Below are 13,307 nucleotides of genomic sequence, written 5' to 3'. Positions count from 1 at the left end.
GATAATCAGAAAACAAATGGAAGACCACATATAATGGAGAAACTACCTCAGTGACAGGCAACATCTTAGACTTCCGCGTGAGAATGAGCTCCACTGCAGACAAAAGGGGAAGAATGAGTGGATTGTGTGTTTGTGGACACCTAGAAAACATATGAGACAGTGCCACAGAGGAGGATGGTATAAAAGATGCACCTTCAGACAAGAATATGAGGGACACTCCTTTGATGGACAGAAAACCAACTTAGCGAAAGGGAACACATCAGGGAAGCCTTCTCAAGGTAGGTTGGGATCACCAGTGGACCATGGACCACTGATCTTCTTGATTTGAGTAAATGACATGTCAAAAGGACTAGACTCATACCTGAATATAAGTGAAGTAAATAATGAGGAAGATTGCATCAAGTTATGAGGAAACCTAAACAAACCCCTAACTGGTTTGAAACAAGTTGCACTTTGGCCTTGGTCATGTGTAGATGTGTCTATGGTAGCTCTTGACAACAAATTAAGGATGATGATTTCCAAATTCAGGGGTACCTGTGTCTTCATGAGGCTGTGCTTTTAACTAAAAGAGCAGCTTGGCCTTAGTACTGGGGAGCTTGATCTTAAAAAGAATTATGATCAGCTGAGTGAGGACTTAATCTCTGACTAAAAAATGTTGAAGCCATTGATAAACTCAATTTTTGTTGAAATTACAGACAGACTTTCTAAGAAAACAACAAAAGGATTAGTTTGCAGGCCCCTAGCACAGACACCAGAGGTAAACAAAAGACTTCATTATCAATCATCACAAATCTGCAAACATCAAAATTTGATCATAACAGAAAATTTTTAACACACTGGTAACTTATGTGGGGAGAATCCTTTTTCAGTAGCATGGGGCATAGGCATTACCAATACTTGCTTGATAGTGCCCTAACATCATTAGTCAAGAGACCTACACATTACGAAGCATTATATTTTATTCTAGCTACAAATGAGGACCTTGTTCATAATGTTGAAGTGGGAGACATGTCTGGAACAAAAAAAATTTCAGGTAACTTTGAAAAAAAAGTCACAAAAAATACCAAATTTTAGACTAGCAAATTTCAGTAGTCTTTGCAATACTCTTGACAGGCAAATTTGGGAGATAATTATTAATGAAAATGATATGGACATAACTTGGAAAAGATTTAGTAATAATTCTAAGTAGAAAAGGGATCATACATGCTAATGCTTGTAAGATGATCTTGCTCCAAAACACTGCAGAAGTGGTGGAGCAATGACCTAAAGAAGTGCTTGCTGGCAGAGAAAGCAGCATAGGAGAAACTCAGAGACAAATACGCAATATGACAATAAATTACATAAATCTGTGCAGAGAAACTAAGAGACTTACAGATCAAAGAAAATGTCAGTATAGAGTATATCCTGATAAAAATAGCAAAAGAAATCCTAGAGTTTTATAAGTATGTTAGAAATAAGAGTCATTAACCAAGCTATGAACCAATCAACCATTCTCCCTAGGAACTCCCATAAAGAGAAGGTAGCCAAAGCAAAAAAGTCTCCACTTATCACCTGTCCATACATGCCCTCTTTTCATATACCATTCCATGCATTGTTCCACCATTTGTCTCCCCTTCAGTACTCTTCCATACTATTTCCTCATGTTACAGGTGGTCTTCTTCTCAAACCAACCCCCTTTAGTCATACTATCAAACTCTCTGCTTGTAAATTTTCCATCTTGCATTCTTTCCACATGCCCAAATCACCTTAAAGTATTATTATTCACTTACTCTACCACTCCATAATTCATTCCCTTTGCATTTCATGACATACCAAATCTCTTGCATCGCCTCATCTCTTTCATCATTTCATCTAGTTATACCACAAGCTCCTTTCACACAACTCATTTTCACAGCCTGGATTCTTGACCTCTGTAACTCATTCCATGTCAATGTTTCAGCTGCTTAGGTTAGGGTCTAGAAGACTATGCAGTCCTTTAATCATTTCTTCACTTTCATACATACACCTCAAACCTCCATTATTCTATGTACCCAATGACTCTTGTACCTAGCACTGCTCTTTCCCTTATCTCTCCCTCCATACCAACAAATGTATCCAAGATAGCTCCTACATACTTGAATTCCCTTACCTCTTTCAGTCTTCCTCCCTCCAAATTCATAAAACAATTTGGTACATTTTCTTCTCTAACTCTAGCAGGTTTTGCAAAATCTGCACTTTCACTCTCTCTCTTTTCAAAAGCCTATAGTCTACTTTTAACTCCACTTACTGTCAACTGCATACACTAATACACATCATAAAACACACTTGCAGCATTCTGCAACTCCTCTTCACTCTCAGAAAATAACACAGTACCATCTGCAAACAGGCTTGTCACTACCCACCATACCTCACTACCACACTACATCTCTGTCACCATTTTGCCTTGTTTTGCTTTCTTCTCTCTTATCACTGCACATCAAGGTTAAAAACATGGTGACATCTCACATCCCTGTCTCACACCTACATCTATACCAAAACTTGGACTTAACTCTACATCTACTCTTACACACGCAGTTGCTACAATATATCCTTTTTGTCAATCTTCCCTCACTCATTCTCTCCATGTAACCAAACCAATTCAATACACCCTCTTCTGCTCTCTCAAATACACTCTTTTTATTACCACACACCTCTCTTACCCTTTCCTTACTTACTCGATCAAACCACCTCACACCACATATTGTCTTCAAACATCTCATTTCCAACAAATCCACCCTCCTCCGCACAACTCTATCTATAGCCCACGCCTCACAACCATCTAAGATTGTTGGAACCACTATTCTTTCAAACACACCCAATTTTGCTCTCTGAAACAACATTCTCGTCTTTCACACATTCTTCAATACTCCCAGAAACTTTGACCCCTCCCCCACCCTGTGACTCACTTCTGCTTCCATGGTTCCAACTGCTGCAAAATTCACTCCCAGATATCTAAAACACTTCACTTCTTCCTGTTTTTCTCCATTCAAACTTACCTCCCAGTTGACTTGTCCCTACTGAACCTAATAACCTAATAATATTTACTCTCAGCTTTCTTCTTTCACACACTTTACCAAACTCAGTCACCAGCTTCTGCTGTTTCTCACCCGAATCAGCCACCAGCACTGAATCATCAGCGAACATCAACTGACTCTTTTCCCAAGCCCTCTTATCGACAACAGACGGCATACTTGCCCCTCTCTCCAAAACTCTTCCAACCCCATCCATAAACAAATTAAAGTAGGAGACATGTCCACAAAGCATTATTGGATAACATGTTAATCGATAGGCATGTGAAAGAGAGACTTTTGGATGTTAATGTGCTGAGAGGGGCAACTGGAGGGATGTCTACTCATTATCTTGTGGAGGCGAAGGTGAAGATTTGCAGAGGTTTTCTGAAAAGAATAGATAATGTTGGGGTGAAAAGAGTGGTAAGAGTAAGTGAGCTGGGAAAGGAGACTTGTGTGAGGAAGTACCAGGAGAGATCGAGTGCAGAATGGAAAAAGGTGAGTGCAAATGTTGCTTGGGGAGTGGGGAAGGAATGGGATGTATTTAGGGAAGCGGTGATGGCTTGCGCAAAAGATGCTTGTGGCGTGAGAAAGGTGGGAGTGGGCAGATTAGAAAGGGTAGTGAAAGGTGGGATGAAAGGGAAGAGAGAGGCGTTTGGATGATTTTTACAGGGAAGTAGTGCAAATGACTGGGAGATGTATAATAAAAGAGGCAGAAGGTGAAGAGAGAGGTGCAAAAGGTGAAAAAGAGGGCAAATGAGAGTTGGGGTGAGAGAGTATCATTAAATTTTAGGCATCGGCTATAGATAGAGTTGTGCAGAGGAGGGTGGATGTGTTAGAAATGAAATGTTTGAGGACAATATATGGTGTGAGGTGGTTTGATCAAGTAAAAAATGAAAGGGTACGACAGATGTGTGGTAATAAAAAGTGTGTGGTTGAGAGAGCAGAAGAGGGTGTACTGAAATGGTTTGGTCACATGGAGAGAATGAGTGAGGAAAGATTGACAAAGAGGATATATGTGTCAGAGGTGAAGGGAACGAGGAGAAGTGGGAGAACATACTGGAGGTGGAAGGATGGAGTGAAAAAGATACTGAGTGATCAGGGCCTGAACATACAGGAGGGTGAAAGACATGCAAGAAACAGAGTGAATTGGAATGATGTGATGTACCAGGGTCGACATGCTATAAATGGACTGAACCAGGGCATGTGAAGCATTTGAGGTAAACCATGGAAAGTCTTGTGGGGCCTGGATGTGGAGCTGTGGTTTCGGTACAATACAAATGACAGCTAGAGACTGAGTGTGAACAAATGTGGCTTCTATTGTCTTTTCCTTGAGCTAACTTGCGCGCACAGAAGAGCATTTCATGTTTGGCAGGGTGGCGACATGAATGGATTAAGGCAGCAAGTATGGATATGTACATGTGTATGTATATGTATGTATACGTTGAAATGTATAGGTATGTACATGTGCGTGTGTGGGCGTTTATGTATATACATGTGTATGCGGGTAGGTTGGGCCATTCTTTTGTCTGTTTCCTTGCACTACCTCACTAACAAGGGAGACGACTAAGTATAGAAAAATAAAATGTTATGGGAGTTCAATAAAGTGCGTACGACAAGAGAACAAATGGGAACATTGGCGAAGGGGGCTAATGGGGAAGTAATAACAAGTAGTGGTGATGTGAGGAGATGGAGAGTGTATTTTGAAGGCTTGTTGAATGTGTTTGATGATAGAGTGGAAGATACAGGGTGTTTTGGTTGAGGTGGTGTGCGAAGTGAAAGAGTCAGGGAGAATGGCTTGGTAAACAGAGAAGAAGTAGTGAAAGCTTTGCGGAAGATGAAAGCTGGGAAGGCGGCGGGTTTGGATGTTATCGCAGTGGTCTTTATCAAAAAATTGGGTGACTGTGTTCTTGACTGGTTGGTTAGGATATTCACTGTATGTATGGTTCATGGTGAAGTGCCTGGAGATTGGCAGAATGCATGTATAGTGCCATTATATAAAGGCAAAGGGGATAAAAGTGAGCATTCAAATTACAGAGGTATACCTTTAATGAGTATTCCTGGGAAATCATATGGGAGGGTATTGATAGAGAGGGTAAAGGCATGTACAGAGCATGAGATTGGGGAAGAGAAGTGTGGTTTCAGAAGTGGTAGAGGATGTGTGGATCAGGTGTTTGCTTTAAAGAATGTATGTGAGAAATACTTAGAAAAACAGATGGATTTGTATGCAGTATTTATGGATCTGGAGAGGGCATATGATAGAGTGGATAGAGACGCTTTGTGGAAGTATTAAGAGTATATGGTGTGGGAGGTAAGCTGCAAGAAGCAGTGAAAAGTTTTTATCAAGGATGTATGGCATGTGGACAAGTAGGACAAGGAAAGAGATTGGTTCTCAGAGAATGTTGGTCTGCGGCAGCAGTGCGTGATGTCTCCATGGCTGTTTAATTTGTTTATGGATGGGGCGGTTAGGGAGATGAAAGCAAGAGTTTTGGAGAGAGGGGCAAGTATGCAGTCTGTTGTGGATGAGAGGTCTTGGAAGTGAGTCAGTTGTTGTTCGCTGATGATACAGCATGAGTGGATGATTCAGGTGATAAACTAAAGAAGTTGGTGACTGAGTTTGGTAAAGTGTGTGGAAGAAGAATGTTGAGAGTAAATGTGAACAAGAGCAAGGACATTAGTTTCAGTAGGGTTGAGAGTGGCTGAGGACAAGTTAATTGGGATGGAAAGTTTGAATGGAGAAAAGCTGGAGGAAGTGAAGTGTTTTAGATATCTGCGATTGGATTTAGCAGCGGATGGAACCATAGAAGCGGATGTGAGTCCCAGGGTGGGTGAGGGGGCAAAGGTTCTGGGAGCACTGCAGAATGTGTGGAAGGCAAGAACGTTATCTCGGAGAGCAAAAATGGGTATATTTGAAGGATAGTGGTTCCAGCAAAGCTATATGGTTGCGAGGCATGGGCTATAGATAGGGTTGTGTGGAGGAAGGTGGATGCGTTGGAAATAAATGTTTGAGGACAATATGTGATGTGAGGTGGTCTGAATAAGTAATGAAAGGGTAAGAAAATGTGTGGTAATAAAATAGTGTGGTTGAGAGAGTGGAAGAGGGTGTATTGATATTGTTTGGTCACATGGAGAGAATGAGTGAGGAAAGATTGACAAAGAGGATATATGTGTCAGAGGTTGAGGGAACGAGGAGAAGTGGGAGACCAAATTGGAGAGGGAAGGATGGAGTGGAAAAAGCTTTTGAGAGATCAGGTCCTGAACATCCAGGAGGGTGAAAGGCGTGCAAGGAATAGATTGAATTGGAACGAAGTGGTATACCAGGGTCTAAGTGCTGTCACTGGGTTGAACTAAGGAATGTGAAGCGTCTGCGGTAAACCATGGAAAGTTTTGTGGGACCTGGATGTGGAAAGGGGGCTATGGTTTCAGTGCATTACACGTGACAGCTAGAGACTGAATGTGAAAAAATATGGTCTTTTTTTGTCTATTCCTGGTGCTGCCTTACTGGGGGTCCTATTTCTTGTGTGGCGGGGTGGCAATAGGAATGGTTGAAGGCACCAAGTATGGATATGTACGTGTGTATAGATGTATATGTCTGCGTATGTATATGTATGTATACATTGAAATGTATACATCAAATCTTAGAGAGGATAATTAGATGTTTTGGAAGGAGGTAAATAAAGTGCGTAAGACAAGAGAACAAATGGGAACATCGGTGTAGGGGGCAATTGGGGAGGTAATAACAAGTAATGGTGAAGTGAGAGGGAGATGGATTGAGTATTTTGAAGGTTTGTTGAATGTGTTTCATGATAGAGTGGCAGATATAGGGTGCGTTGATTGAGGTGGTGTGCGAAGTGAGAGGGTCAGGGAGAATGATTTGGTAAACAGAGAAAAGGTACTGAAAGTTTTGCGGAAGATGAAAGCTGGCAAGGCGACAGGTTTGGATGGTACTGCAGTGGAATTTATTAAAAATGGAGGTGGCTGTGTTGTTGACTGGTTGGTGAGGATATTCAATGTACGTATGATTCATGGTGAGGTGCCTGAGGATTGACGAAATGCATGCATAGTGCCATTGTAAAAAGGCAATGGCCATAAAGGCGAGTGTTCAAATTACAGAGGTATAAGTTTGTTGAGTATTCCCGGGATATCATATCGGGAGTTATTGATTGAGAGGGTCAAGGCATGTAAAGAGCATCACTGAGATTGGAGAGAAGTGTGATTTCAGAAGTGGTAGAGGATGTGTGGATCAGTTGTTTGCCTTGAAGAATGTGTGTGAAGTATTTGGAAAAACAGATAGATTTGTATGTACCTTTTATGGATCTGGAGAAGATATATGATAGAGTTGATAGAGATGCTCTGTGGAAGGTATTAAGAGTATATGGTGTTGGAGGTAAGTTGCCAGAAGCAGTGAGAATTTTTTATTGAGGATGCAAGTCATGTGTACAATAAGGAAGAGAGGAAAGTGATTGGCTCCCAGTGAATGTCGGTTTGTGGCAGGGGTGCGTGATGTCTCCATGGTTGTTTAATTTGTTTATGGATGGGGTTGTTTGGGAGGTGAATGGAAAAGGTTTGGAGAGAGGGGCTAGTATGCAGTCTGTTGTGGATGTGAGGGCTTGGGAAGTGAGTCAGTTGTTGTTAGCTGATGATACAGCACTGGTGGCAGATTCGGGTGAAAAACTGCAGAAGTTGGTGACTAAGTTTGGTAAAGTGTGTGAAAGAAGAAAGATGAGAGTAAATGTGAATAAGAGCAAGGTTATTAGGTTCAGTAGGGTTGAGGGACAAGTAAATTGGGAGGTAAGTTTGAGTGGAGTAAAAATGATGGAAGTGAAGCGTTTCAGATATCTGAGAGTGGATTTTACATATAAGTGGATGGATCCATGAAAGCAAAAGTGAGTCACAGGTTGGGGGAGGGGGCGAAGGTTCTGGGAGCAGTGAAGAAAGTGTGAAGGCGAGAACATTATCTTGGAAAGCAAAAATGGGTATGTTTGAAGGAATAGTGGTTCCAACAATGTTATATGTATGCGAGGTGTGGGCTATAGATTGGCTTGTGCGGAGGAGGGTGAATGTGTTGGAAATGAGATGTTTGAGGACAATATGTGGTGTGAGGTGGATTGATTGAATAAGTAATGAGAGGGTAAGAGAGATGTGTGGTAATAAAAAGAGTGTGGCTGAGAGAGCAGAAGAGGGTTTATTGAAATGGTTCAGTCACATGGAGAGAATGAGAGAGGAAAGATTGACAAAGAGGACATATGTGTCAGAGGTGGAGGTAACGAAAAGTGGGAGACCAAATTGGAGGGGGAAGGATGGAGTGAAAAAGATTTTGAGCGATCGGGGCCTGAACATGCAGGAGGAAGAAATTCATGCAAGGAATAGTGAATTGGAACAATGTGGTATACTGGGGTCAATGTGCTGTCAATGGATTGATCCAGGGCATGTGAAGCGTCTAGGGTTAAGAATGGAAATTGTATGGGGCCTGTTAGTGGAAAGGAAGCTCTGGTTGCAGAGCAATATACAAGACAGCCAGAGACTGAATGTGAACGAATGTGGCCTTTGATGTCTTTTCCTAGCCCTATCTCGTGCGCATGCGAGGGGAGAGGGGTGTCATTTCATGTGTGGCAGGGTGGCAACGGGAATGAATAAAAGCAGCAAGTATGAATTATTTACATGTGTATATATGTATATGTCTGTGTATGTATATATAAGTGTACGTTGAAATGTTTTTTTTATTCATACTATTCGCCATTTCCCGCAATAGCGAGGTAGCGTTAAGAACAGAGGACTGGGCCCTTGAGGGAATATCCTCACCTGGCCCTCTTCTCTGTTCCTTCTTTTGGAGAATTAAAAAAAAACGAGAGAGGAGGATTTCCAGCCCCCCGCTCCCTTCCCTTTTAGTCGCCTTCTACGACACGCAGGGAATACGTGGGAAGTATGATATGTATATGTGCACGTGTGGATGTGTATGTATATACATGTGTATGTGTTGGGCCATTCTTCTGTCTGTTTACTTACGCCACTTTGCTAACATTTGAGACAGCAACAAAGTATAATAATAAAAAAGATTTTATTTACTTATTTATTTTGCTTTGTCGCTGTCTCCTGCGTTAGCGAGGTAGCGCAAGGAAACAGATGAAAGAATGGCCCAACCTACCCACATACACATGTATATACATACTAGTCCACACACGCAAATATACATACCTATACCTCTCAACGTATACATATACATATACAAACACAGACATATACATTTATACACATGTACATAATTCATACTGTCTGCCTTTATTCATTCCCATCGCCACCTCGCCACATATGAAAAAACAACCCTCTCCCCCCTCATGTGTGCGAGGTAGCACTAGGAAAAGACAAAAGAGGCCCCATTCGTTCACACTCAGTCTCTAGTTCCCATGTAATAATGCACCAAAACCACAGCTCCCTTTCCACATCTAGGCCCCACAACACTTCCCATGGTTTACCCCAGACGCTTCACATGCCCTGGTTCAATCCATTGACAGCACGTCAACCCTGATATACCACATTGTTCCAATTCACTCTATTCCTTACACGCCTTTCACCCTCCTGCATGTTCAGGCCCCAATCACTCAAAATCTTTTTCACTCCATCCTTCCACCTCCAATTTGGTCTCCCACTTCTCCTCGTTCCCTCCACCTCTGACACATATATCCTCTTGGTCAATCTTTCCTCACTAGTTCTCTTCGTGTGACAAAACCATTTCAAAACACCCTCTTCCGCTCTTTCAACCACACTCTTTTTATTACCACATATCTCTCTTACCCTATTATTACTTACTCAATCAAACCACCTCACACCACATATTGTCCTCAAACATCTCATTTCCAGCACATCCACCCTCCTGCGCACAACTCTATCCATAGCCCATGCCTCACAACCATACAACATTGTTGGAACCACTATTCCTTCAAACATACCCATTTTGGCTTTCTGAGATAATGTTCTTCACTTCCACACATTCTTCAAGGCTCCCAGAATTTTCGCCCCCTCCCCCACCCCCACACCCTATGATTCAGTTCCACTTCCATGGTTCGATCCGCTGCCAGATCCACTCCCAGATATCTAAAACATTTCACTTCCTCCAGTTTTTCTCCATTCAAAGTTACCTCCCAATTGACTTGACCCCCAACCCTACTGTACCTAATAACCTTACTCTTATTCACATTTACTCTCAACTTTCTTCTTTCACACACTTTACCAAACTCAGTCACCAGCTTCTGCAGTTTCTCACATGACTCAGCCACCAGCGCTGTATCAACAGCGAACAACAACTGACTCACTTCCCAAGCTCTCTCATCCACAACAGACTGCATACTTGCACCTCCTTCCAAAACTCTTGCATTCACCTCCCTAAAAACCCCATCCATAAACAAATTAAACAACCATGGATACATCACACACCCCTGCCGCAAAACTACATTCAGTGAGAACCAATCACTTTCCTCTCTTCCTACACGTACACATGCCTTACATCCTCGATAAAAACTTTTCACTGCTTTTAACAACTTGCCTCCCACATCATATATTCTTAATACCTTCCACAAAGCATCTCTATCAACTCTATCACATAACTTCTCCAGATACATAAATACTACATACAAATCCATTTGCTTTTCTAAGTATTTCTCACATACATTCCTCAAAGCAAACACCTGATACACACATCCTCTACCACTTCTGAAACCACACTGCTCTTCCCCAATCTGATGCTCTGTACATGCCTTCACCCTCTCAATCAATACCCTCCCATATAATTTACCAGGAATACCCAACAAACTTATACCTCTGTAATTTGAGCACTCACCTTTGTCCCCTTTGCCTCTGTACGAAGGCACTATGCAAGCATTCCGCCAATCCTCAGGCACCTCGCCATGAGTCATACATACATTAAATAACCTTACCAACCAGTCAACAATACAGCCATCCCCTTTTTTTATAAATTCCATTGCAATACCATCCAAACCCGCTGCCTTGCCAGCTTTCAACTTCCACAAAACTTTTACCAAATCATTTTCCCTAACCCTCTCACTTTGCACACCACCTTGACCAAAACACCCTATATCTGCCACTCTACCATCAAACACATTCAATACACATCAAACACATTCAACAAACCTTCAAAATACTCACTCCACCTCCTTCTCACATCACCACTACTTGTTATCACCTCCCCATTAGCCCCCTTCACTGAAGTTCCCATTTGTTCCCTTGTCTTACGCACTTTATTTACCTCCTTCCAATACATCTTTTTATTATCCCTAAAATTTAATGATACTCTCTCACCCCAAATCTCATTTGCCCTCTTTTTCACCTCTTGCACCTTTCTCTTGACCTCCTGCCTCTTTCTATTATACATCTCTCACTCATTTGCATTGTTTCCCTGCAAAAATCATCCAAATGCCTCTCTCTTCTCTTTCACTAATAATCTTACTTCTTCATCCCACCACTCACTACCCTTTCTAATCTGCCCACCTCCCAAGCTTCTCATGCCACAAGCATCTTTTGCGCAAGCCATCACTGCTTCCCTAAATGCATCCCATTCCTCCCCCACTCCCCTTGCCTCCTTTGTTTTAACCTTTTTCCATTCTGTACTCAGTCTCTCCTGGTACTTCCTCACACAAGTCTCCTTCCCAAGCTCACTTACTCTCACCACTCTCTTCACCCCAACATTCGCTCTTCTTTTCTGAAAACCTCTACAAATCTTCACCTTCGCCTCCACAAGATAATGATCAGACATCCCTCCAGTTGCACCTATCAGAACATTAACATTCAAAAGTCTCTCTTTTGTGTGCCTATCAATTAACATGTAGTCCAATAACACTCTCTGGCCATCTCTCCTACTTACATACGTATACTTATGTATATCTCTCTTTTTAAACCAGGTATTCCCAATCACCAGTCCTTTTTCAGCACATAAATCTACAAGCTCTTCACCATTTCCATTTACAACACTGAACACCCCATGTATACCAATTATTCCCTCAATTGCCACATTACTCACCTTTGCATTCAAATCACCCATCACTATAACCCGGTCTCATGCATCAGAACCACTAACACACTCATTCAGCTGCTCCAAAAACACTTGCCTCTCATGATCTTTCTTCTCATGCCCAGGTGCATATGCACCAATAATCACCCATCTCTCTCCATCAACTTTCAGTTTTACCCATATCAATCTAGAGTTTACTTTCTTACACTCTATCACATACTCCCACCACTCCTGTTTCAGGAGTAGTGCTACTCCTTCCCTTGCTCGTCTCCTCTCACTAACCCCTGATTTACTTCCAAGACAATCCCAAACCACTCTTCCCCTTTACCCTTGAGCTTCGTTTCACTCAGAGCCAAAACATCCAGGTTCCTTTCCTCAAACATACTACCTATCTCTCCTTTTTTCTCATCTTGGTTACATTCACACACATTTAGACACCACAATCTGAGCCTTCGAGGAAGATGAGCACTCCTCGCATGACTCCTTCTTCTGTTTCCCCTTTTAGAAAGTTAAAATACAAGGAGGGGAGGATTTCTAGCCCCCTGCTCCCATCCCCTTTAGTTGCTTTCTACAACAGGTGAGGAATGCGTGGGAAGTATTCTTTCTCCGCTATCCCCAGGGATAGGTATGTATATGTGCGTGTGTGGATGTGTATGTATATACATTTGTATGTGTTGGGCCATTCTTTCGTCTGTTTACTTACGCTACTTTGCTAACGCTTAAGACAGGGACAAAGTATAATAATAATATATATATATATATATATATATATATATATATATATATATATATATATATATATATATATATATATATATATATATATTTTTTTTTTTTTTTTTTTATACTTTGTCGCTGTCTCCCGCGTTTGCGAGGTAGCGCAAGGAAACAGACGAAAGAAATGGCCCAACCCCCCCCATACACATGTACATACACACGTCCACACACGCAAATATACATACCTACACAGCTTTCCATGGTTTACCCCAGACGCTTCACATGCCTTGATTCAATCCACTGACAGCACGTCAACCCCTGTATACCACATCGCTCCAATTCACTCTGTTCCTTGCCCTCCTTTCACCCTCCTGCATGTTCAGGCCCCGATCACACAAAATCCTTTTCACTCCATCTTTCCACCTCCAATTTGGTCTCCCTCTTCTCCTCGTTCCCTCCACCTCCGACACATATATCCTCTTGGTCAATCTTTCCTCACTCATTCTCTCCATGTGCCCAAACCATTTCAAAACACCCTCTTC

General features: G+C 41.9%; 1 protein-coding gene across 1 annotated transcript in view; it reads right to left on the bottom strand.

Annotated features, from left to right (window-relative positions):
- Positions 1-13,307, bottom strand: part of LOC139748802 (uncharacterized) — a 248,409-nt gene that overhangs the window by 73,373 nt on the left and 161,729 nt on the right. The gene's annotated exons all lie outside the window — the stretch shown is intronic.

The sequence above is a fragment of the Panulirus ornatus genome, chromosome 1 (genome assembly GCF_036320965.1).
Source record: "Panulirus ornatus isolate Po-2019 chromosome 1, ASM3632096v1, whole genome shotgun sequence".
In the NCBI taxonomy this organism is placed as follows: domain Eukaryota; kingdom Metazoa; phylum Arthropoda; class Malacostraca; order Decapoda; family Palinuridae; genus Panulirus; species Panulirus ornatus.
The sequence above is the reverse complement of the archived record's forward strand: the minus strand, read 5'-3'. Positions and strand labels throughout refer to the sequence as shown.